This window comes from Ambystoma mexicanum, chromosome 8, assembly GCF_040938575.1.
Source record: "Ambystoma mexicanum isolate Mex_15411 chromosome 8, UKY_AmexF1_1, whole genome shotgun sequence".
Classification (NCBI taxonomy): domain Eukaryota; kingdom Metazoa; phylum Chordata; class Amphibia; order Caudata; family Ambystomatidae; genus Ambystoma; species Ambystoma mexicanum.
The window spans coordinates 1,279,827,111-1,279,853,025 of NC_090929.1; positions in this window are offsets into that span (position 1 = coordinate 1,279,827,111).

The following is a 25,915-nucleotide window of genomic DNA, read 5'->3' on the forward strand; positions in this document are numbered from 1 at the left end:
GCAACCGTGGCTGGGTCCGGTGAACAACATATGAGGAGACCAAACCCAAAGCTTTTACACTCAGGAAGCGGCTTTTGGAAAAAAACATATTTGGATCACTACTATTGAATACCTTGTGAAGCAAAAGAAACTAGCTTGTTGTAAATGAATGACATTTTTCAATTCACATCAATTTGAATTCTGTTTTTAACAACTGTGTTTGTTTGTAATGTATACGTCCTGATGCGGTGCACCAGATGGAAGCTTTATACACCGCTCTGGTACCCCGAAACTTGAGTCGACAATACCATAGGACCTACTCCTCCCAGAGTTGGCTTTAACTTGGGTTTTCACAGATAAATATATGGGGATTAATATGGGTCCATGAACAATTACGTTGGAACACCTACCCAGTGTCTCTATATACCTAGGATGGAAGAAATATTGTTAAATAGGCACTTTTGGAACTATTAAAACATCAAACCCATATGGATGGGATGTTCTGAGTCACAAAACAAAACTATCAGAATTGCGTTTTTTGCACAAGTATGAGTGGTTTTTTGTATGCATGGGGATGAAGGAGTATGCAAGGAATGATATGTGAGATGTGAGCTTTTTCCTGTTGATGTGATAAAATGTGTGTTCTTGACAATTGATTTTTTATAGATGTGTTATTAATATATGTTCTTTTGTAAACATTTTTTACTATTAAAAAATGATTAAACAAATCTAAAACAAATGAGTTCTGTCATGCTGTCTTATGTCTAAAATATACACCCTTTAAATAGGGTTGTTGGTCTTGGAGGGGATTATGCAGCGTTTTTACGCATATATTTATATGAATCAATTATAGGAGGTTGTGCAATTTATCCACGGATAATTGCATTTTTTGTTTGGTCTTCCTGGTGTTTGGGCAGGCGACTGTGGACTCCACTTCCTGAAGTCCTCGCCGTCCTGTGGGACTGTGCCCACAGCTGTGACCTCACTGATGCCCAAACAGATAGCTGTGTTGCGCTGCACAGATGTTTGAGGTGCCACGAGCCATATAGTTCCTCTGCATGGTCCAACACCTCATAAGTGAGTTCCTGTACCTCACCATCACAAAACGTTTTCTCAGCCTCTGGACCGGCACCTTCCCCTTGGATGTTTCCTGGGACATGAGTTCCTCGTCCTGTGGGTCTGGATGGCTAAAGGAAGAGGTGGATTCAGAGTGGATAGAGTTTTTCAAAATCTCTGTCCCGGTGGTAATTCTGCTGGTCGAATTAGCGATGAATGTACAGCATTAATGGTAATTCTGCCGAATACAGGCAAATACCATCCTGGACTCTACCAGACGAAATTACTGTTACTGCCAATGGTGAGTGAGTGCTAGGAAAGATTTCGTAATTGTAGGTAATTTTCCTTCCATGTGGCAACCCCTAAACTTTTTGCTGTTGTTTTTCACCTTGTTCTCGACTTTGCCAGAGAAGTGCAGCCTTCTGCCGCACTCCTCTGGGCTTTCGCTCCATTCTTACGGGGAAACTGACATGCCTTTAAGACAGTCAGTACCGGGAAACGCTGTTTTCCGTAGTTTCTTTTATCATGTTGCGGCTTTCGTGCAACATGACACAAGAGGGCACTGTAAGCTAAGTTACTGCTCTCTTGGGTCTCTAGCCTTCTACAGGCCCTAGATACTCGTTTTGGATTGCAACTGATCGGTGCAAGTAATTCACGGACGGGAATGGTGGCAGCGATCGTTTCTTGTGTTTTGAGCTCCTTTTGGCGTTTTAAGCGCGTTTCTCGCGCTTAACCCAAAATGGTGGCCTGGCTCCCAAAATGGCCAGACCACGAGGCTCCTTTGTCCTGTCCGCTGACCGTCTTGCTCCCTTCACCTTCCCCAGGTCGAGCCGACCCGGGGCCTTCCTTATTTGGGCATGTACTTTCCCGCGAAACACGGATGCTTTCGCGGGCTTCTACATGCCTGGTGTGTGCCTCCAGGATGTGGGCTGGGATGTCTGGTCCCAATACACATCCTGGGTGCCATTGAGTCTAGGGTGGTGTGAATGCCTGGGACCACCGTGGTCCGTGATAGGTCCACGAATGGTGTGAGTGTTGATGAGCGGATCTCCCATTGGGTCCTCTCCGTTTTGGCGCGAAGGGAACCGTGGATAAGAGGGGGCTGGAAACACCACTACCATGTCGATCTCCAGAGTTCTCACGAACGAAGGAATACAGGAGCCAAGTATCCTGCAACCAAGAGGCTGAACCGAGGAATCGCTGGTGACCCGCTGAAGGACTGCTCCTCTGCACTGCTGTCGCCTTGTGAAACCCTTTTCACCTTTGATCGAACCAGAAGGCCTCTACTGGTACTTCGACCCTTGGAATAGCGGGGACAGCTATTCTCGGCATCTTCACCATCTCCTGCTAGTAAGCCTTCGGAAGCGTCTCTGGGCCATCCAGCAGACTGAGCAGCCTACACAGGAGTCTTGCTCTGTAACCGCCGCCAGGTTGTGTAGTATTTCGAGTCCTTGTCACTCTCACACGATTCGTACACTTGGCGTTCCCAGGTCTGAAGTGAGTAGTGTACATTTGGCTCAGATACACACGGCCGCTCCGTTGCCCTGCTGTGGTAACAAACTGTGCGGGTTCCTTCGTTTGGGACGTCTTTTACTCAACTCTGCTGCTGCAGACTCAACACAACGACGAGACGTCCCCTGCTCTTCTGAACCTGCCAGCGACTGAAACTGACGCGGAGAAGCCTGGGTCTGCTTTCATCGGGGACCGGTGAGTAGCATAGCTAGGAACTGGTTGCCCTCCTGCAGGAGCCCATAGCTTTTCCCCGCTGTGTCAAAACAGCACGCCTTTCCGTACTCGCGCTCTGCTTCTGCCCACAGTGGAGGCTGCGCTTGAGTTGCGGAACACTGTTCTTCTTCATTTGTGTACTAAACTGAACTGCCTCATTTCCCTCGAAGAGACTCCCCTTTTGCCCGTTGGCACCAACGTGTGCAGGTACTTTTGAGCACAAGGCTCCACTCTTCGTAGGGCTCGGACTTCCTTTTGGTTAGGTGCCTCTGAAGGCAGACTGGGTCTAAGCATTATTTCGCACTGCCTGTTTTCCTTCCCTTTTAGATGGACTACATATTTTGTGCATCTAACGCTTGAGACTTGTTTGTATTTGTATATATATTGTATTGGTATGGTATGTGTTGGTTTACTAGAGTTGTATTTTGATTTCTCGCTACGGTCATTGTTTTAAAGGCCTTGGAATAAATGTGTATATATTTTTAATATAACACCTGTTTGGAGTAATTTGTAAGTGTCCTTGCTTTGTGTGCTCATTGCAGGCTTTCAGTCACCCTCACCCCTCTTGAGACCTAGTCTTGACCGCCGCAATCGCTACCCTGATTGGTCTGGCTTGTCCAGAGGTTACCCTGTTCCAAGTAATTAGGTTGGCCTTCTGAACTTCTGCGCCACCAGGACAGAGTTCAGAAATCCGTCTTAACAGTGAGCACTCCCGGCAGTAATGGCAATTCGAGGCCACATTATTGGCCAACTCATAATGAGCCATTATGTCTCAAAATTAGATCTGTTGCTGCTTGATGACGCACACAATGGGAAAAATACAAATAACCATACTCCCACACTTGCGTATCATGCACATGCGCAAACACCCATGGCACAAGACACATGATGCCATTAGGCACACACACAATGCCACAGTTGCAGCAATACCAGACTCTCAATGCCCTGCATACACATGGAGAGCATGAACCCGCACACCAGACATTCATAAAAATTGTGTGATGCCAAAGGGCATGTATTACTTTGTAGAGTGATACTTAACTAAAGCGCCCAAGAAGTAACTCTAAAACTAACAATGATCCTGTATTGGTCTACATAACAGCTGTGCTTTAAGTCCAGTCTCAACAATATGTACCCTAAAACTATGATCTCACATATCCTTTAGGCCTGCAGCTAAGGCCTATACCTAGGACCCAAGGAAGTGATGCTTTTTCCATGAGGTTTACATAAAATCCCTAAACGTCTGAAGGTACCCTGCATCTAGGTAGATAAAAGCAAAACATTGTGTGTCAGTCCACAACATTTAACATAAAATGCATTCAAACCTATGAGACAACAGCCTCAGATCTAATTGAAACCTGCAGCATGAACTCAACTCCGACCTATTCTAAGTCTATAGTCAATGAAAAGACCTGGCTACCAAAATTAAACTAATATAGATATTGTGTGAGTCTTGAAAACCCACTAACTTACTAAAATGGACTACACTTTAAGTATGTAATCATAAAAGGCGGATCATAAATTCACACACACACACACACACACGCACACTCCCCAACATCCCTGTCTCCTATGTAAGAGCAAGGATAATGCGAATTGTGAAAGCAGTGATGAAGGGGTGCGCATACAAAGGTTAAGAGTAGCAGTGTTCCAATAGACTACCCAACTGGACATGACCAGTGATATAACACTAAAATACTGTGACCCCATTGCATTGGATCCCATGGAGTTCTGAAAGGGTACAAAGTCTGAGACAGTACCTTGATTCAAAAAAGGGCAGGAATGGGCACATACACAGGCTCTTGATGCAGCTGACCCGCGTGTGAGGTCCTTAAGTGCAGCAATGGCATAATGGTAGGAAGAGTGTTGAAGAGAATGGTTTCAGCTGATGGGTCCTCTGCTTTGTGTACTGAGCCCACTGTCCAGCAAAGACATTCCACCCATTGTTTTCCCTGCAGTGGAGAACATGTCTGTGGTGCTTACTTTCAGTGTGGAGTGAGGAAGGCTTTCCATTGAGTGCTGTAAGGAACTCATGGTGGCAACAGTAAAGACAGACACAGTTCAAGGGAGTTTATTTTACAATAAATACAAGGTGGAAAAATGCTTAAGCTAAACCCTTAATCTAAAATGGAAGCAAGCGTCGACCATCAAATGAAAAATTAGGCAGTCCTAGTGGTGTTGTGTCAAAATAAAAGGGCCTATACTAAGAAAAACCTATTGCCAATTCATTACAACTAATTATAGAAAGAGTGTGGGATAGGATTTCAATGAAGAAAATAAGTGTTCCATATAATAAGTCAGGATGTGAATGCCAGGGGTCTTCCTTCCCCACGTTTTCAGCACAGGCCTAGTGGGACTTTGGAGCATAGCAAATGGTCGAGCTTTCTCAGCACAAGCAGACATTTCCCTTCCAGCTATCAGGTTCTTCGATGGTGAAGTCTCTTTTCATTAAAAAGTCTCTTGCCTTCGAGGCCCGACATATCCAGCAAAAAAACAAACAAAAATGCTTCACATAGACTTAGGGTAACAGCTTAATCCAGGTGCAGACCCTTCGCAATATCGCTTTCAACGATTTCACAATAACAGTTCCTTTCTCAGTGAACTTTGGGTGCTAGCATTTCACCCCTGGATCTCCCTTGACTGGGCTCGGATCCCAAATGACAAGGGGGACACTTTCCTTCCCCTTGTCTTGCAATACTTCTTGTTTTCATGAATCTCAATGTCTTTTTAATACAAGTGTTCAGACTTTGACACACATCACTGGTTTGCCTATTCTGGGTTCACTCTCGCCACCTTTTTTGTTGTCAGTTTACCTCTACTTAGTTCATTCTCACTGACCTTTTGGTTGTCGGTCTCCCTCAACTGGGTTCACTCTCACCAATCTTTGGTTGTTGACTTCCCTCTGCCGGGTTCACTCTCGCCGATGGTTATGGACAGTTCATCATGGGACTTTAGACTTTGCCCTCTCTCATTAGCATTCCTCTATGAGGTTCACTCTTGCCACATCTCAATTTACTCTTACTTTTTTTGATTGCAGGATTCACTTCCCTTGCTTTCTCAAAAGTTTGTCGGCCAAAGACTTTTGATTGTACAGAGATTTTGCTAGACCTCCTGTAGGACCACTTTGACCTATCTTGGCGGCTTTCCTATGGCCTTCTATTATCCGTAGTCGTAATCGACATGGGATCGACCAGGGTTTCTTGAGTCATCACCCACGTGGTGCCAGTACCCTTTGCAGCTGGTCTTCCCCTAACACTTTTACAGCTTCATATGCTTATTTGCAACTTTCATTCAACACAGCCCGGTTCTTATCAGTTCTGCCTTCGACTCACCGGCTGTGATGAACCACTTGGCATTCCTTGGATCCGGAGTCAAGGCTGGTACCACGGTAGAAGGAGTTTCTCTCGCTCCGGCTTATCAGCGTAGGCACACTCTGTGTACCATTGTCATCTGCTGCAAGACACTTGGGCTATTGTCCACAACCTTCGATTTCCCTCTGCGGGGGTTTAGCGGGTCTGAGTCAAAAGGGGCAAGGTGGCATCTCTCCTTGTAAGCCTCTCGAAATTTGACACCTCTCTACTCCTTTTGAACTGCCGCGTCTGGATAACTGTCTTGTTGTGCTGTCTGCCTCACACTCCTTGTGCTTGTGTGCTCCAACATTTGTCCCTGGGGGGAAGGAAGGGAAAGGGTCGTCAGGTGTGTGTGATTCTGGTCCATTGCCTGACATTGCCTGGCCCTTCTATTGGTGGGTAAACGGCTCTGTTGTCTTCCTTGTTGTGTAAAAGTGTTAATGTTGGGAAAGGGGAGGAACAGTGTTTTGGAATATCCTGTTTGGTAGGATGTGGAAAAAGTGTCGAAAGAAGGGGGATTCCGCGTGTCATCCGTCGGCATGCCACTCCTACTTCTCAAGGACCCCCCATCCAGGTGATCCTCCCTCACTAGTCCATCCCCAGGAACTGGATCCAATAGCGATGGCCGTGTCCTGGACACCTGGATGACAGATCCACAGGAACTAGCCAGGGAGGCACCTTCAGGTTTCTCACAGTGCCCAGAGAATGTTTAAGTGATGGCTTAATTTCCATATGGGCACTGAGTAGGTTGGCGCTCCCAGCCTCTCCCTTTCTGGTGAAACAGTGCATTGCTCGGGCCTGCCTATATGTACACCATGGCTGACTGAGGGTCTGTCCGAGCTCCTCAATGCTGGACCTCACATGTCTGGTGGAGTTAAGGCCTAGTACACTGGTGACAATGCTGCTGAAACCACAGCTGAACAAGTAACTTGCCAGGAGATAAAGATAAATTGCTGCATGAGCCTTAAATAATGCTTTACTTTTTATTCGAAATTGCAGTTGGTGGCAAACTTCACCAGAGGCCAGTGCAACATCTCTGGAGGCCTTTATCCATTGCAAGTTGGTGGGACACTACTCTAGGTTTTTCCACAATGCTGTTGGGGCATTTGTTCCCTGATAAAGCACCTATCCCCCTTTGCCAGCTTCTAGTGACAGCTTCTAGTGGCCTGCAGCCTGTAAGCTCAAAAGGCCAAAAAGGGTCATAGACATACGCCAATCTGGAGGTGAATAACTTTGAGGAAACTGCTACTAGGCGAAGCAGGTAATCCATTCTCCTATAGCTGTACAAGCAAAGGAGAGCTCAGGGAAAGGAAGAGGACATTTGCAACAATCCAAGGAACATGATCCACCCTTGCATAGACAAATCTATTGTGGCATAGCCAGATTTGTTGTTGCATAGCCAGATTTATTGTCAAGTTGCCAGCATTAGTGTTTTATTGGCAGTTCAGGTATCACATAACCATTCAGATTGTGAAGTCAAATTTATGTATTTATGCCACTAGATTTTTCACTGCAGTTATTAATGGTTTTCACAGTGCTAGTTGTTTCAACGCCAGATTTACTCTTAATGCAGAAATAGTTATTATTTTTTCGTACCACTATAAATACTGTTAAATTACCAGATTTATTCAATTCAATTTATGCCATTGCAATGCGAGGATAGAAATGCATTGAGTATGTGAGGTACATAAATAATAAATTTGAGAAATATTCAAAATATGTAATTATTAATAGTGCAATGTTTCTTTTAAAAAACCTCACACACACCTTACTTTCATCCCATTTTACATGTTAAAGGTCACGATAAAAAATGTATCAATACACAGCTTTCTTAGTTATTAACTCCTTCTCCTTCAATAAAATGTTAATTTGATACAAAAATACTACTTGACCTAAGAATAATGATCATTGTTTTCCATTTAAAATGTGTACCCAAAATAATTCAAATAAAAAAAGAAAATCTGTATCCACAACATTACATACATAACAAATATGAATGGCATCCAGTGTTCATCAGTGAACAATAAGATGCTTTAGCATTCCAATCTGGTTCTCAGCTCTACATAGCCTACATTCCATTGCATTTTGTGAAATTCCTTCTCTATCCCTTATGGATACCCTTGTCTCCAACCTATCTTGTTAAAATGTCTTTACATATTAATATTTTTTAATTTATTTGCAAAACCTGTTACATATCTCTGCTGACGAATACATTCTGGACACGCTTTTACATATTCTGTTAAATTTAATTTTCTTAATTTTATGTTAACTAACAAGAAGTGTAGCCATACTTCAATTCTAATTTAGTGTCTGAGTACATACACTGTTTGGGTGTCATTCATAGAGCAAATGTTTTGCTTTGATTTCATTTGAAGTGTACCTTTCCAAAGTGTCGATACTGGGGAGCACTCCAAATAAGTGCCTCGGCATCGGTTTTTAATTGTGTTTATACACTTTAGTTAATGATTTCAGGGACTAGCCCCCATTTTCCAGACTGACAAAATAGGGCATTAATTTGATCAAATTGATTTCTTTAGCCACCCTCATTAATTGATTATTTTTTATAGTGTGGAGGAGCAATCATAAGTAAGGTAATCGAGCTACAATCTTCAGTGGGTCATTATACATAGAAATAAATTCCTGTCGGTGTTCTTGCAGATGAAAGCATTATTCTCATGGATTTTTGCATGTTGATTTTCACATTCAGATGACTAGAGTATACCTCTAATGCATTTGAGTTGCACTGTAAACCTATTTTAGTATCATCTAACACTTCAAAATCATCAGTGTACGTGACATACCCAAAACTAGAGAGAATATTGCATACCTCCTCCAAAATCGTACTTATATTTCCAATATATTAAATTGAACATCGATGGAGGCAGTACCCATCTCTGTTTAAGCCCCTAGTGCACTCCAGTAATCTCAGGCATGTCTTCATATATACTTAATCATGCCCTTACCATGGTATTATAGTAGATCAGCATCATTGCCATTCGCAATCCCTGATCCATGCATAGGTCTGCCAGTTTTTATTAGAATATATGCCTATTCACTCTGAGAAGAAATTTGAAAATAGCACAATATCCATAGGACGAAAAAGACCCAATGCAGAAATATAATAGTAAGGGCTGCATAAATATAGTGAGCCTGAAGAAACTGGATCCAGTTCATAGTTGTAATCTAGCATATAAGAAGTGGAGCCCTAAAGTCCATCATCTCCAGGGCATGAAAAGATGGGAACAAAAACGTTCTTCTTAGGTTCTGCAATTTTGAACAGAATAAAAGAAAGTTAATTATGGTCACATTTGAAGCACCACCCAAGTATATACCCCTTGTGGAGTGTGGATACATTTCCAGTCTGCAGTGAACATTGTTCATGAAGTTTATTCTTGGGGTTCTCCAGTGGCAAAGTTTGCAGTAAGTGAGGAGACATTTCTGCCGGATAAGTGGGCTGCCTTTCAACTGGAATGGTTAAAAGATAAACATGCATAAATGTTCCCGACCTTGTTGTTTCCAGAGCAACATGCATCCTCAAGTTCCAATACTTCTTGCGCAAAATCACAACCTCACATCTCTCAGAGTTTCTCATGTTGTATCGACTTGCATTTATTTGCTTACTGAGAGCTTCCACCAAAGTTGATTCCACTGCTTAGAAGCAAGAAGGGTAAAAGAGCAAAATCGAGATTGAGCACAAGGAGTTTGAGAAACAATAAGAAGATGTGACACAGTTCTAAGTGTACATGTTTGGTGGTTGGGGGAACAAGGGGGAAGAAAGATAGGGCTGGGAAAACCCAAGCACACATTTAAAACAATACAAAGAAAGTGGGTCAAAAGCTTGTGAAGGCATCATGAAGCAAACACACAAACAACAGATTAAAAGTTCAAATGAAATGGCTGATTAACTTAAATGTTAGGATGGTTGAAGGCCTAACTTGCCCTATGCTAAGGTGGGATTGTCCTACCTAAAGAAACTAAGGAACGTCTAAGTCATAACGTTCAACTTAAAAGTCTGTCTATGTCCAAAACCTATCTTTGTCCACACAACTAAAGCTAAACAATGTGTAGCGATGTCAGCAATAAAATAAATGGTGATCGAAATAAAGTTCTGATCTACTTCCAGCTTCTAGCTTTTTTTTCTGCTACGCTTCCCAAAGTTCAAGAAAGTTCCACACATGCTTGGCGTTCTCTTCCCTAAGTTCAAAAAAGTTCCACAAATCCTCAGGGTTCCCTTCCCAAGTCCAAAGCAACACAGTTCGAAAGAAAAGGATCTTGAGGTTCCCGTCCTCAAGACAGCACTACAGTTCATTAAGTCTCAGGTTTCCCTTCTTCAAGACTTCAACATGCCAACTTATACTTAGTCTCAATCTCTCAATGTTCAAAACAACTCCAGATCAGCTTGACACTTCTTCTTGATTGGCTTAACAGTTCAATAAGATTACTCTTTCTTAGCTTACTTCAACAAGGTTTTTGGCTTTCTCAATTGAGGATTCTCTGGTCTAGGCGCAGTTGTCAGACCACATGGTCCACCCATTACAGGTCATGCATCCAGGAACCCTAGGCTCTCTAGCCCACACATGTTCTTCTGTATCTACCCCTGTGTGAATGTTCACACTCACTTGGCTTCTCCTTGTCAGCCTCTTGGCTTTGCCACAATGTGTTACATATCCTTTGCCGGTGCTGGCCTTGCCACACTGTATTCATGCATAAACTTCACTTTGTGGTGTTTTTTTTCCTTCACCACCTTGCTGTCATGCTCTCTCGCAATCTTCCACACTTACTCTCTTGCCTTGTTCTTTGCTTTCAAACAGGCAATATCTGAATTTCATATTAGTTTGTTATCAGGTCGTATCTTTGCCCATAAAGTTTTCATTCAGTTCAGTATTCAAAATTGGTGATAGTTTGCTTTGCAGCTTAATTTTCTCCCAACCCGTGGCTTTGCGAATGTTTCATTATACTGTTTCCATCTGTTTGGAATTCGTCTGGCTTCCCCATAGCCCCCAGGAGCGCCTTGGTACAAGTGACTTTCCCCCTTAACTCACTGGTCACTGGCGTTCCCTACAGGAAGCTGCGCTGTTTGGTTTCGGCTCCATCTGGTGGCATTCCTTCAATCGTGAGCCCCGCTCGCACTTCAGAGTCTCTTCTTCAGTTTCCGCCGGCAGCTCCGTGGATGCTGGAAGACACTTTTCTTCCCTTTCCTTGCAAACAGCTCTGGCTGTGTATCTCTGACTGCAGAGGCTTCCACACCTGTACATTTCTTGCAGCCTGCCTGGCACTGGGCTCTACAGTTTCTTGAAGTTGTCTGCCGCTCCCCCCACAGATGTCTCCTAACGTACAGGATTACCTGCTGGCCTCTTTCCTGCTGGTCTCCTCCCTTCATATGCATCTGCAACCTCTTGACAGGTTGCAAGTGTGAGTTCTGAATTGTAATTGCCTGGCTGCAATTAGAGGGGAACTTGGGACATTCCTGACCTTTACAATACTCTGCAGGCCTCTTCCTCGTCTTAGTACTATAGTGGTGAAATGATTTACTAGTGTTCAGTACTCCTAATCGCCTCTTCCTCTTCCAAGTACTGTAGTAGGCTGAATGGGGGAAAATGAGGGGAGATGTTTTACTACAGCCCATAAAGGCCGGGAGGATTAGTTTGGTTCTCATAAGGGAAAGGGGATAACATGTCTAACCTGTGGATTTTATCTTCTTCACTCTCTTCCTGGTGCTTCTATAGAGATAATATCTCCTGGTGTTTTACTGGTCAGTGGGACAGGGTAGCAATATCCATAACTGCGTCTGGTATTAAGGGTTCCTCCTGAAATGGAAATGAGGGATACTATGTCTCACCCAAAAATATCCATCTCCAATCTACAAGGACCCTCCACCTTGGTGATACTCCCTCGCTTCCCTACCCCCCAGGGTCAGAATCCAAAAGCGATGGCCTTTCCCTGGCCACTTGATAAGAGGACCCAAGGGGAGTAGATGTGAGAAGACCCTCAGGTTTCTCACAAACTGTAGATCAAAATAGAATGGAAGAGAGTTACTGGAAGACTGAATCATGAGGAGAGGGACACAGATTTAGAGAAATAGACACATTGCAGATAGACTGAAGGGGAGCAAGGGGGCAGCAAGTCCAAGTAATAGAGAAGAGCTATAGTCATGACAAGAGGAAATCGGTGAAGGAAGAAAAAGAAAAGGCAAAGATGTGTTTAGCTGGAAACAGTACCAGGCACTTCTGGCAATATGGGTGGCAAAAGAAAGAAAGAGAGGAATAAAAACAGTGCCTAGATGGTGGGTGAAAATTGAAATAAGAAGTTGCAAACTGGAAAAATTATTGAAGAAAGAGAAAAAGTAGGTGAAATAGAAGAAGCTGAAAAGAAAAGAAAAGAAAGTCTTTTTTGTGGATTGAGATGGAGGAAGTTGGCAGACATCCAAGATTGAATAGCTAGAACACATGCAGAGAGAATAGAATGAAGTGATTCAGAAACTAAAGAAAATAAAAATAAACTTGCAAATCATCAACGTAGGCATGATAGGAAAGATAAATTGAGGAAATAATAGCAGAAAGGGGAATGGTCTAAAGAGAAAAAAAGAGAAGACAAAGAACAGATCTTTGAGGACCCCATGATAAAGTGGAAATACAGGAAAATATTGACCAAACAAAGAAACAGAATACATATAGTTGTCAAGATAAGAACAAAACCATGTGTGGACTGTGCCAGAAGAACCTAATGCGTAGAGCATGGAATAAAGGCTAGAGTGTCTGAAGTATCAAAAGCAGAGGTCAGGTAAAAAAAGGAAATAATATAACTTAGCACAGATAGAAGTAAGTAAAGGGATAGAAACCTATAATAAATCAGTATTTGTGGAATTAAAAGGATGGAACCAAGAAAGATGTGAAGGCAAAAGATGGTGATGATTAAGATAAGAGATATTGTGGGATGTATTGACCCACTCTGTTATACTATGCAGCATCACTCTGCTATCGTTGGTGCAAGAAACATTAAAATGGCGGCAAAACCTTTGTGCGCGCCAAAACCTGCAAAACCTCCAAAACCGCATTTCAACACACAAACAGATGCCTGTACAACCTGCCATTCATGGTGCATGTGTGGTGGAATAGAGCACAAACTTCAGAAAAAGTGGCAGTGGGCTCCATGGCAAGCAAACATAGAGTGCAGAGGCAGCAGCAGCACTTTGCAAGTGAAACTCCAAAATTTGCATATAATGACATTCACTTCTCAACACTCAAAATCTGGCTTTGCACTAAAATTCATTTAACCTAAGGAAGCATTGGGAATGTACAAAGTCCTGAAAGGTTAAAAGCCAAACATTTTCCAGCAAAACTGGATTGTCTGTGAATGACAGTTCCTGTAAATAATCTGTGTGCAGTACCCTGGGCTACCTGTGAATTACAGTTCCTGTCAAAAATCTGAGTGCAGCACACTGGGCTCTCCCGATTAGACATTGGCCCTCATTACGACCCTGGCGGAGTGGGTTTACGCCAGCGGTATTCGCGGCGGACCCGTCCGCCCTACTACGAGTTCCCGTAGCGCCATGGAGCCGTTTTCCGCCTGGTTTTTCCAGGCGGAGAAATCCATGGCGCTACGGGACCTTGTTGTTAATTACGCCACCGTATTTTACGGTGGCGTAATTAACGCCTTCCCCACTCCCATTATACCCTATGGGGCAAAAATGGGAATGGGGAAGGGTAAAATGGGGAATGGGGATTTACCGCCCCGCCAAGGTCGGAATGGGGCGGTAAATCCGCCAACCCCCATGGCGGTATCGGCAGCTTTCCGCCGTGCTCCATGGTGCATATTGCACCACGATCTCCACCAGGGTCGTAATGAGGGCCATTAAAATGATCTAAACTAAAAGCCTGCCGGATTAGCAAATATAAAAGTATTGTTCATGAAAGAAACACAGATCTCAGTTATTTTTGATTCCAAAGTTTTAAATCTAAGAATGTAAGTTACCTAGGTCATCTGATGCAAAAAGTTTGTTTTCTGCTGGATTTTAAGTCAAGAAACTAAGAATAAATAAATTAGCCTGGCTGGGCCTGCCAGAAGTTGAAAAACAGGTTGTTCAACCCAAGAGGAGGGCCTTCCTCTCAGCAGATACTCACTGACATATGATAATTGCGAGGTAGGACAGAGTTTTGTCTGCAGCCAGAGACTGAACAATGGCAGATTCTCCAGCCCAGTAAATGGACGTGTGAAGAGGTCATACATTTGGCTTGCAGAAGGTTCCCAAAGGTGGGGGCTACTCCTTGAGCTCCATGGAGAGACAAAAGGCGGACCATTTGCTGCTAAGAACATATCATTAACAATATTTAGAGACTGATAACTTGTTATCAGGAATGGTGAAAAATATGAAAAGGGCAGATTTGTTAGTCACATTTTTGGCGCTACTTTTCAAGATGTGATGGAGCTATGTAGCATATTCGGAACAGGAATGGTAATATATGTGGTTTTATGGGAACTGTATTTATGCTAGAACTTTGCACACACATTCCTATGGTAAACACACATAATTGTGGAAATTTGGAGAACATTTGGAAAATGTTTTCATGGTGAAATCGACAAAATGCTGCAGAAAGGCGAAACAAGATCTCACAGCTGCGGGAGTTTGAGGAACAGATACTCCATAACATATGTAATCCCTGTATGTGATTTTTGTAGAGGTTACAAATATATAAATATGTATTTAGGACACAATTCGAGTTTGATACTAGTGGCTAGGGGAGGTTTCTAAGGATGGTAAAAGACAAACCATAAATGTGACATCATCTGTCTTGGATCCAATCACTCGTGTGCAAAGCGGAGATGAGACTCTGATCCAATCCCATTCCACAGAGGCAGGTTAAGTTAAGCCGGCCCATACACCCATTTTTGTGATATCATTTGAAAGGATAAATAGAGACAACTGACAACACATAGAGACTCACTCTTCTGATTCCAGCGAAGCACTCTGATCCAGCATGCAACATCCAGCATTCAACATCCTTCCAGATCCAGATGCCAAGGACCAGGCCAAGCAGTAGCTGAAGCATTTTCTGTTAGGCCTCAATCCGCAAACTAATTCTTACAACCCAGGGAAGCGCTGTGGTGTGAGAAAGCATCCTGAAACTAGCATCCTGAAACAATTTGGCTTGCTACCACAAAGGTTTACCTGAGGAACTCGCCATGACGCTGATTTGAAATACCCAGAAACAAGAAGGGCAGATCCTGTGCAGCTCTGGTGACTGGCCTAGCTGATCGAGTCCCGCGCCTGATGTGATGTCTTTCCTTGATAGACCCAATACGTGACCAGAACCGTGACTTTCCAAAAAATCTTAAATCCCAGTGGATTGTGAGTATTAACAGGATGCTAGAGAACTATTGTATACCTTGCATTATCTTGTTTCTCTCTAATCTCTGAACTATCCTACTTTCATAACCAGTAAAAGTGTCAAAATCTTTAGTGTTATCTTATTCTGTATAGTTGCTAAAGCCCCATTTTCATAATCATCTTTATTTGTGTAACTCTGATCCATAAATCCCACTTTGAGTCTTTGGACTGGTGCCGCCAGGGAAGGTGATGGGGATCTGTTACTGAAGTCATTAATCAGTCTCAGAGATTACTTTGTCCCGACTTGGTTGACTAGCCTGAACGCTCTAGCCTTGAGTAAAAGCATAAGCCATCTTTCCTGATTCTAAACTGAAGTCCTTGTCCAAACTTGTGTCTTTATTCTCGAAAAAACACCTCTCACTAAAACCCCCATAACTCCCTCAGTTTTTGAGATAGAAGCGACATTTCAACACCCACTTGTACCGAACATCCTCAGCTACAGCTACAACTCAAAACCGTGCGATTGTCCAGTTCTATCAAAAATCGCATAAGTAAAAGTTTGTCGCAAATTTACATTTTGAAATGTTTTACACGTGTGAATGACCTTTAAATTATTTCCCACCTTGCTTCTTGTTAGGGAGAATTCTCTGTTTAGGCTGAATTTCCTAACCTAGTGAGTCCCCCAGCAGCTTTGCTGGATTTCTGGAGGTTGTTTTTTTCCATCCTGCCAAGAGTGAGACTCTTTTTCTCCCACTCTTGGACATGAATGTGGTTAATTCCTTTGAATGTCAATGTGTTCTATGGGCTATGGGGTCTTTTACTCCATATGGTCTCATATGTTTTGCTATGTGTGTTACACTGCACCCTCCGTGCCGTAACACTGGGGCATCCTAGAGGATCCCCACCATAGACTCCATACCCAGGGACTGACTACTGTCTCCCCGGGCATGTAAAATCACCATTGGCTTTACTAGACCCAAATTTACTAACAGAGCTAGTACAAACCATCCTATTGTGGACGTACTAGTAGGGGTAATTCGATAACTCCTGGGTCTGTTATTCGAGGGGGCACTGTCCCATCCCCCCTCGTCGAGTTTTGGCTGGTGGCAGTGGAAACTACTTGTTATATTCGACCCCGAATATAACCCTATGGGATTCTTCCCAATGTTGGAGGTTAATACTTTTTTTTCTCGTTAGTCTCTAACAAACCACCGGTTTATTTGTCTTAAACAAATCTATCGGTGGGTATTTTCTGCCAGAACTCAGTTTTTAAAATGGCGTCTGTGTTCGTCTCTGTGACTGCTAAACCAAAGGTTGAGCCCTTTGTTCCACTTTTGGCGGGGTTCTACACAGAAGTCCTCCAAAGTGGTGCCATTCTGTCTGGGTACCACAGGGCTTGTGGGAGGGGGTTTAGGCACCCTGGACTGAGTTGCCTTGCCAACTCAAGTCGCACTCTAGTGTGATTGGCCCAAGTGGTGAGCCACCCCACTCACCACTTAGCGTGTTTTGATTGACAGCTAGGCTGAATAAACGGGGGTTTTCTGCATAAAAGCAGGGCTTTTGGGACTGGATCTTCAGAAGTCACCACAGGACCTAAGAATCCGACGAGGGTAAAGCTGAGCTGACCTGCAACGACGACACCTCAGGTGGAGCCCTGCTGAACCGACTCACCACTTCCCGACAACAGAGGAGATCTCCCCCGGCGGAGAGTCTCTTCCCCTGACTGGTGGGAACAACCAGTGCCCTTTGCTTTTTCTTCGTTCCAGGACGCAGTGGTCGAATTGCCCGTGCAGAGCACCCCGGCAACCGGATAGCCACTACCCCTGTACCACGACCAAAAGGTGGTGCCTTGTGACGGAGCACTCCGGGCTGGTCTCTTCCCTGGTGGTGCAATGATCTTCAACTTTCCTTCGACGACAAGATCATCTCTTCTCTTGGCAAAGCCTCGACGTGCATCCACCACCAGGAACAACTGCCCTCTCCACAAACAAGGTACCATGTCCGCCTGGCTTCCCTTGTGTCGGTTAGCGTGAGGTGCCTGAATCCTCGCCTTTCCATTGGGTCGCCTCCACGCCTTCTTAACTTTCTGTTCTGAACTGGTCCAATCTTTCTATAACAATTTGCGACAAAGACTCGAAGTGCATTTCCACTGTGATACTTTTTGGGACACATCGCCTTGCCTCTCTCCGAGTGGGCCTGGGCTCTGAACTTTGCGATCTACAGTAGACCCTGCCTTACTTGCCTTGCATTTGTTCATAAAAGTGTTGGTACCAAGTTGATTTCATAACCTGCCTTTTCTCTCCCGTCCTAACGAATACTAGAGTGCCATCTAGGTTAAAGAATTCACCTCTGTCTGCAAATAAGTGGTGCCGTTGAAACTAGACTTGTCGAACTATTGTTAGGGGGATTGATTTACTTATAGTAATTGTGATTGAAGTTGTTTGCCGTATTAGTGCCAGAGTGTTTTCCATAGATGTGTTTTTATAAATAAATAACTATATATCTTTACACCGAAGCCTTGTTCCGTGTTTGCTTGTTCTACTGTGTAAATTGCCCTATTTTGTTTACTCCACATACTGCCTAACTCTTCTTGAGGCAAGTCTGACTGCTCAGCCACAGCTATCAAGTGAATCTGTGTGGTACAGACTGCTACAGACTGCTACCAAGTGGGTTTACTGCCAAACACCTGTAGTCCTAAATCTTTTGAAGTGGTCCCAGAGAGAACTGCACAGGTTTCCGCCTAACACTGGTATACAGCGGTGGGATTTGTATCGAGTAACAGTTTAGAGTGCTTTTCACTCTATAACTAACCACAAAGCTTAGCACTAAAAGCAACTTTCAAAAACATGTCTACTATGGAAATTTACAGTCAAGAATCCTTGTCAGGTGAAAATACTGAGAGTTTACGAGCCCTCTGTATACAAGAGAATCTTTCTGTAAAAGGCAAGAAAGTAGAACTGATAGCGAGATTGCTGGAAAACCAAAGTCTGGGTACTGGTTCAGAGGAACCAACTTCTCCAGTGAATGTAGAAAACAGTAATGGTATTGATCTGAATCAAAGTCTTGATAATGAGTCAGAAGAGGAAAGTGAACCTAATGAAGTTAGCCACTCTGAGCCTCTGTCTGCCTTACCTACTGTACCTACGGGGCCCATACCAGGTCCCACATGTAACCCTGCTTATTTTCAACTTGAAAAAATGAAGCTCAAATTAGAATACAAACGGTTCTTGGCTCAATCTGAAAGAAACCAAGAGCTCGAGTTCAGACGGATGAATGCCCAGGCTGAGCAGAAGCAAGCTGAGTTAAGACTCAGAGAAATAGAACTTAATCACAAGTTAGAGATGAAAAAGTTGTATGTGGAAAATGCGTCTCTCTCCTCTGGTTCCTCTAGAAGCTCCAGACCCAAAAGACCCCGGATGCCGAAGGAATTAGTGGGTATGTATGAACCGAGATTGGATGTTTTGGATTGGTTAAAACTGTTTGAGTACAATCATGGGCTCCAGGACATCACCGGGAATGATTTAATTCCCTGGTTGTTCTCTAGGCTCCCCCCTGTTGCGACTGATGTGGTAATGGAGTTGGGGGAGGCGGATAAGAAGGATTACGAAAGTGTGAAACTAGCTTTGATAGCTAGATTCGGGAAGACCCCTTCCCAGTATTTTAAGAGGTTTAGAACCCTCAAAAAGCATGATGGTACCCCTTGGGCTACCTGGGTGAGTGAAGGGTTGAAAAACTTAGAGGGATGGATTAAGGGTCACAAAGTGAACACTTATGAGGGTATCAAGAATCTTTTTATGTTGGAGTCTATTTATGATGCCTGTTCTCCTGAGCTCAGACAGCACTTGTGTCACAACCGCAGGTTCCTGGCGTTTATGGAAGAGGTGGAAACATGGCCGTCGTCAGACCGTGCCGCCACGTTGTGCTCGCTAGCGAGGTTACGTTCTAGTCTTTTCCAACATGGCCGCCGCTGAGTTTACTTCTCTGTTCACGCTCGGCGGTTCGGCGCGTTGCAACTTCTGAATTCTTCTTCGTTGCTAGCGCTCCACAGTACTCTCGCTTAGCGGAGATCCGCTCCTGTACTATTTCCTCCTGTTGTCCACTCTCTCTCTCTCTTTATACCCGGTGCTCCTTCTCTTACACGGGCACTTATTTGTTCTCCTCCTTTCTTTCCTCCTGCCTTACTGTTTAGTTTCTCTCTCTGGACCCCCCTCATTCAGGGCCGTGCTCTGCACTTATTGCTACTCCCTACCATCAGTTTAGCCAGTCTCCCGTATTCCAGCTGGCTTGGATCTTCCTCTCGTTCCGCATCATCAGATACCTACACTCCAAAGGGGTTTTTGTGCCGTAAGGCTTTTCCCCTCGCCGCACTTGTCTGTCGCGGAGGGGAAGCCCCCGTGAATTCATTCCCAAAGGGTCGCGGTGGCTTCCTCCCGAGGCAGACCCTATCTACACAAGGAGAAAAGGACTTTTACTCGTCGACCTCGTGGAAGGAAGTTGGACTTCTCGTCTTCATCAGGTGAGGAGGAAGGGGAATTGAAAGACTCTCAGGGTTTGAGTGGGGTGGACCACATCACGGACAACCCTGCTGATACGCCCACAGCGTCAGACATTGTTGATAGCTTGCAACGCCAAGATACAGACATGGCAACTCCCCAGCAACTTCAAGAATTGGTCGCGGCGGTACAAAACTTAAACCTGGAGGTTCAAGCACTTCAAACGGCAAATACTGCTCTCCAACAGAGAGTTACCGCCAGAGAACAGCAAGTCACAGATTTACCGCCTTTGCCTCTGGTGTCGGGAAAATTCGACGGATCTAAGAAAAGAGTCAAAGAATTCTTGGAGGCTTGTAATATCCATTTCACATTCAGACAGAACACCTTTTCCTCTGATCATGCCAAAGTGGGGTTTATGATCACTCACATGACTGGGAATGCCCTAGCCTGGGCTACCCCTCTGGTGTCCCGGTCCGACCCAGTATTACAGGACTATGTAGCATTCAAGGATCTTCTAAAGCAGGCATTTCTTCGCACTGAGGGCGCTCACCAGGCTAGTGAAGACCTGTTGGATGTACGTCAGGGTGGTTCTGACCTACTAACTTACATATCCTCCTTCAAAAGACTAGCTGCTGAAGCCGGCTGGCAAGAAGAGGCTCAATATACCATCTTCAGGAGAGGTTTGCGCGAAGAGTTTAAGGACGAGCTCGCTAGAATCCCTCGCCCTGATTCTTTCTCAGATCTCATAAATGCAGTGGTACGAATAGATTTTCGGTTGTCTGAAAGGAGAAATGAAAAGAGAAAGACCCGTAACGTCAGTACCTACCCCGAGACTCACCCATCGACCTCCTCACCTGCCGTTCGTCCATCCACCCGGGAAGAACCGATGCAGATAGGAACAACCAGATCGCCCTTGACAGCTGAAGAGAAGAAGAGGAGAAGAGAAGGCAGCCTGTGTCTATACTGTGGCTCCTCCACTCACCTATTGAGAGACTGCCCAGATGTACCTCCCAGACATTCGGGAAACGAACGCCCTCGGTAGTTGGTAGGACGGACTACCGAGGGGCTTTTCTCAGTTCCTATGTAACACTTTCAGTTACTTCTGCTCAACCCTCGGAGGACCAACGTCTTATGGTGATATCCGTCCAGCTTCAGTTCAGAGGAAAGGAAGTAGAGACTCTGGCCCTGCTGGATTGTGGAGCAGCCGGAAACTTCCTGGACACCCTATGGGCCGACAAGATAGGCCTTCGTAGGATAGCCAAGAAGGAAGACCAGAAGGTAGAGGGTGTGGATGGTACCCCTCTGTGCTCCGGCCTCATTACCCATACCACAGAGGAGGTACGAGTATCCATTCAGCAACACACTGAAGAACTGAACTTCGACATCATCCGAGCAGCTCATTTCCCAGTCATTTTGGGGATTGGATGGCTCCGACGACACAACCCTACCATCGATTGGTCGGCAAATCTCCTAAGTTTTCATTCGGCCTTCTGCCAGGAGAAGTGTCTTCCAGGACCCTTGTTCGAAAGCGTCAAGATGGGGTGTGCCCCAGAGAGGAGCACGATCCACTGTATCCCAAACAGTTTCCAGGAGTCCGCCACAGTGTTCCAAGAACAACAACCTATGGAACTTCCTCCTCACCGACCTGAAGACTGTAGGATAGACTTAGTCCCTCAGGCTCTGGTTCCGTTTTGTAGGATGTATCCCCTTTCATTGTCGGAAAAAGAAGTCCTTAGACGTTACTTAGATGACAACTTAGCAAATGGACTTATCCGACCGTCCAGATCACCAGCAGGAGCATCTTTATTCTTCATTCCAAAGAGGGACTCCAAAGACCTAAAACCTTGTATCGATTACCGAGGGCTCAACCAACTAACCATCAAGGACCGGTACCCTATGCCCATCATCACTGAGATACTGGAGGCCATCCAAGGTTCGGTAGTGTTTTCCAAACTCGACCTACGGAATGCTTATCATTTGCTCCGCATCAGAACTGGTGACGAATGGAAGACGGCTTTCCGCACTCCCTATGGATTGTTCGAATATCAAGTAATGCCGTTCGGATTGGTCAAAGCTCCCTCAATCTTTCAAAGGTTTATGGACCGTATATTTTCAGATCTCTTGGGTCAAAATACCGTTGTCTATTTAGACGATATTCTGGTTTACTCCCGTCAACCCGAAGAACATACCCATCATGTGAAGGAAGTATTACGCAGGCTGCAGCATCATCATTTACTGGTCAAGCCGGAAAAGTGTGCTTTCGCTAAGTCCTCTGTCTCCTATTTGGGCTTCATCTTATCCAGCGAGGGAATCGCCATGGATCCAAAGAAGGTCGAAGCTATACTAGGCTGGCCCTCCCCTTCATCGGTTAAAGAGATCCAAAGATTTTTGGGACTGGCCAACTTTTACCGGAAGTTCATTCCCGAATTCTCCAGACTCACCCTGCCCATCACCTCCTTACTGAAGAAAGCCTCCAGGCCATTTCAATGGTCCAGGGAAGCCGAAGAGAGTTTCATTAGCCTAAAAAGAAGGTTCTGTTCAGCCCCTATACTGAGACAGCCGGACCAACTGCTCCCCTTTATTCTTGAGACCGACGCCTCTGCGGGTGCGGTTGGTGCCGTTCTCCTACAAACTAATCAGGGTCAAGAACATCCCATCGCCTATTTCTCAAAGACCCTCAACCCTAGCCAACAGAACTACTCCGTTATAGAAAAGGAACTTTTAGCCATGAAACTGGCTTGTCTTGAATGGAGACATCTTCTCCAAGGAAGCTTACACCCGTTCCTGATACGGACTGATCACAAGAACCTACAGATCCTACGTCAACAAGAGTGCTATAACACCAGACAAGCCCGATGGGCACATTTCTTTGCACAGTTCCATTTTCTCATAACATACATACCCGGAACCCAAAACCAGGTTGCTGACGCATTATCCCGCAGAGATGAGACCTCTCTGGGATACGAGAAAGAACTCATGTTTCCCCATATCAAGATCATTTCCGCAGTATCGTCTTTCCTGGAAAAGGTGAGAGAAAAATCTCTGTCCCCCGAAGACACACTCATGCAAGTGGGGAGGACTCCGGTGGATCTGAGGGACGGTCTGTACTTCTCTCGAGGAAGGTTCATCCTTCCTTCACAGGACCTCAGAATACAAGCTCTCCAGTGGTGCCACGACTCAAGGGTAGCCGGGCATAGAGGATTACGAGGGACCCTGGAATTACTGCAAAGATCTTTTTACTGGCCCGGTATGCGAGCCGATACTCAGGCATACATCCAGACCTGTCTTATCTGTATGCAAAATAAGCATTCCACTCGAAGTCCTCTTGGCTTGCTTCAACAAGACCCGATTCCATCAGGCCCCTGGAAGCACATATCTACAGACTTCATCGTAGACCTACCGAATTCCCAGGGCTGTACCTGTATTATGGTAACTGTGGACTCCTTCTCGAAGTTGGCTCATTTTTCCCCCTTACCCAGAATTCCTTCGGCCTCCCTTATGGCGGAAGTCTTCATGAAAGATATCTTCAGATTACACGGTCTCCCCAAAAAGATTGTGTCTGTCCGTGGGAGTCAATACACCTCAAAGTTCTGGACAGCCTTGTGCAGACTGCTGGGTATCGAAAAGGCTCTATCCTCTGGGTTTCACCCACAGACCAACGGGCAGACAGAAAGGCTAAACGGTACCCTTGAGCAGTATTTGAGGTGTTTCATCAACCAACAACAGGACAACTGGGTGTCCCTCTTACCAACAGCTGAGTTTGCTTATAACAATTCAGTACACAGCGCACTGGGAATCAGCCCTTTCTTTTGTACGTATGGGTACCATCCTACATCCATAGTACCTACCTTCTGGACTGAGACTCCCATACCTTCCTTGGAAAACTCTCTGTCTAGATTAAAGGAAGCCCATAACACCGCCAACCAAAGTCTTCTAAAGGCCAATACCCGTAACAAACTACAAGCGGATAAACACCGGAGACCTGTACCGGAGTGGAATAGAGGATCTAAGGTCATGCTATCCACTAAGTTTTTACCCCGCTGGGTATGCCCTTCTAAACTATCCCCCCGATTTATTGGTCCCTTCGATGTTCTATCCAGGATCAATCCGGTGGCTTATCGCCTCAAACTGCCTAACAATCTTAGTCGCATACATCCGACATTTCATGCCTCTCAATTACGTCCCTTCAGATCAGGGAACAGGAAACAGAAGACCCCCAGACTCCCTACTTTGTCTGCTCCCATCTCTGAAGAATACGAGGTCTCCCATATCCGGGATTCACGGTATCGCAGAGGGAGCCTCGAATATCTTATTCATTGGAAGGGGTATCCTTCCTCGGAATATACCTGGGAACCTAGGATCCATGTACATGCTCCCCGCTTGTTACGTCAGTTTCACAGATTACATCCCGGCAAGCCGGGGGGAACCCGACTTCGAGGGGGGCATACTGTCACAACCGCAGGTTCCTGGCGTTTAGGGAAGAGGTGGAAACATGGCCGTCGTCAGACCGTGCCGCCACGTTGTGCTCGCTAGCGAGGTTACGTTCTAGTCTTTTCCAACATGGCCGCCGCTGAGTTTACTTCTCTGTTCACGCTCGGCGGTTCGGCGCGTTGCAACTTCTGAATTCTTCTTCGTTGCTAGCGCTCCACAGTACTCTCGCTTAGCGGAGATCCGCTCCTGTACTATTTCCTCCTGTTGTCCACTCTCTCTCTCTCTTTATACCCGGTGCTCCTTCTCTTACACGGGCACTTATTTGTTCTCCTCCTTTCTTTCCTCCTGCCTTACTGTTTAGTTTCTCTCTCTGGACCCCCCTCATTCAGGGCCGTGCTCTGCACTTATAACTGGCCATCAGTTTAGCCAGTCTCCCGTATTCCAGCTGGCTTGGATCTTCCTCTCGTTCTGCATCATCAGATACCTACACTCCAAAGGGGTTTTTGTGCCGTAAGGCTTTTCCCCTCGCCGCACTTGTCTGTCGCGGAGGGGAAGCCCCCACGAATTCATTCCCAAAGGGTCGCGGTGGCTTCCTCCCAAGGCCACTTGAGTTTCAAGAAGACTAAGGAAAGGCTCTCTCTCTACTTTTATTGGCCAAAGATGGGGGCCGAAGTAGAAAAACACTGCAAGAGCTGCCACACCTGCCACACCTCTGGTAAGGTTGGCTCCAAGAATGTGGCACCTTTAGTGCCTCTCCCAGTTGTGGGAGTCCCATTTGAGAGAGTAGGGATTGACATTGTTGGTCCCCTTGATCCTCCAACCTCCTCAGGCAACAGGTTTATACTTGTTGTAGTAGACCATGCTACTAGGTATCCTGAGGCAATTCCTATGAGGACTGTTACAGCTCCGGCTGTGGCTAAGGCCCTCCTTGGTATTTTTACCAGGGTCGGGTTTCCTAAGGAAGTAATCTCTGACAGGGGGTCAAACTTTATGTCCCACTACATGAAAGCCATGTGGAAAACCTGTGGAGTTACTTACAAGTTCTCAATGGCGTACCACCCACAAACCAATGGGTTGGTAGAACAGTTCAACTGAACCATAAAGAGCATGATAGGTGCTTTAGAGGAACCCCTTAAGCGTAAGTGGGACCTTCTACTGCCATGCCTTCTATTTGCTTATAGAGAAGTCCCTCAGGAGGGAGTAGGTTATTCTTCCTTTGAGCTTCTCTATGGTCATCGCGTCAGAGGTCCATTGGCCCTGATTAAGGAGGGGTTGGAGAGTGCTCCTTCCCCCAAGCCAGTCAGAGTGACTGACTACGTGATAGGTCTCCGGAGGAGAATGTCGCACATGATGACAGAAGCCAGCGATAACTTGAAAGCTGGACAAGCATTGGTCAAGCACTGGCATGATCAAAAGACTAACTAACACACAGGGATTTTACTCAAATACACATTACCTCAAGAAGCGGGTATGTGTCCTTTCTGTTACCAGAGAGATACTGTAACACACAAAACAGAGTAAGGAACAAAAAAGCTTCACCAGAGCTATTTATTATG